We start from the raw sequence: 825 nt of genomic DNA on the forward strand, positions 1-825 counted from the left end.
AGTGTGCTTGTATTATAAGTATGTTTACTTGCAAGTAGTTGTACTACATGTATGTGTCCTTCCAAGTACGTGTACTTGCAAGTACTCATGCTTACTTTAGTGTACTTGTACAACTAGTATGTGTACTTGCAAGTAGTTGTACTACAAGAATGTGTACTTATGTGTATTTCCAAGTAGTTGTACTACAAGTATGTGTACTTGCAAGTACGTGTACTTGCAAGTACTCGTGCTGCAAGTACGTGTACCTTAGTGTACTTGTACAACTAGTACGTGTACTTGCAAGTAGTTGTACTACAAGTATGTGTACTTCCAAGTACATGTACTTGCAAGTACTTGTGCTGCAAGTACGTGTACTTTAGTGTACTTGTACAACTAGTACTTGTACTTAAGTGTGCTTGGACTGCAAGCACATGTACTTGAGTGTGCTTGTTCTATAAGTACGTTTACTTCCAAGTGCTTGTACTGCAAGTACATGTACTTGAGTGTGCTTGTACTACAAGTACGTGTACTTGCGTGTACTTGTGCTTCATGTGCGTGTACTTCTGCTAACCCTAACCCTACTTGTAATACAAGTATGTGTACTTATAATACAAGCATGTATACTCTTGTGTGTACACTTGTACTACGAGTATACCAACCAACCAGCACAGCTCCTGAAGAGGTGAAAAAAAAGTTTATTTCACTTATTTTGAAATTGTTGCCCCCTATTACTCTCCACTCTTGGTGGAGAGAGAGAGAGAGAGAGAGAGAGAGAGAGAGAGAGAGAGAGAGAGAGAGAGAGAGAGAGAGAGAGAGAGAGAGAGAGAGAGAGAGAGAGAGAGAGAC

The sequence above is a fragment of the Corythoichthys intestinalis genome, chromosome 20 (assembly GCF_030265065.1).
Source record: "Corythoichthys intestinalis isolate RoL2023-P3 chromosome 20, ASM3026506v1, whole genome shotgun sequence".
Lineage (NCBI taxonomy): Eukaryota > Metazoa > Chordata > Actinopteri > Syngnathiformes > Syngnathidae > Corythoichthys > Corythoichthys intestinalis.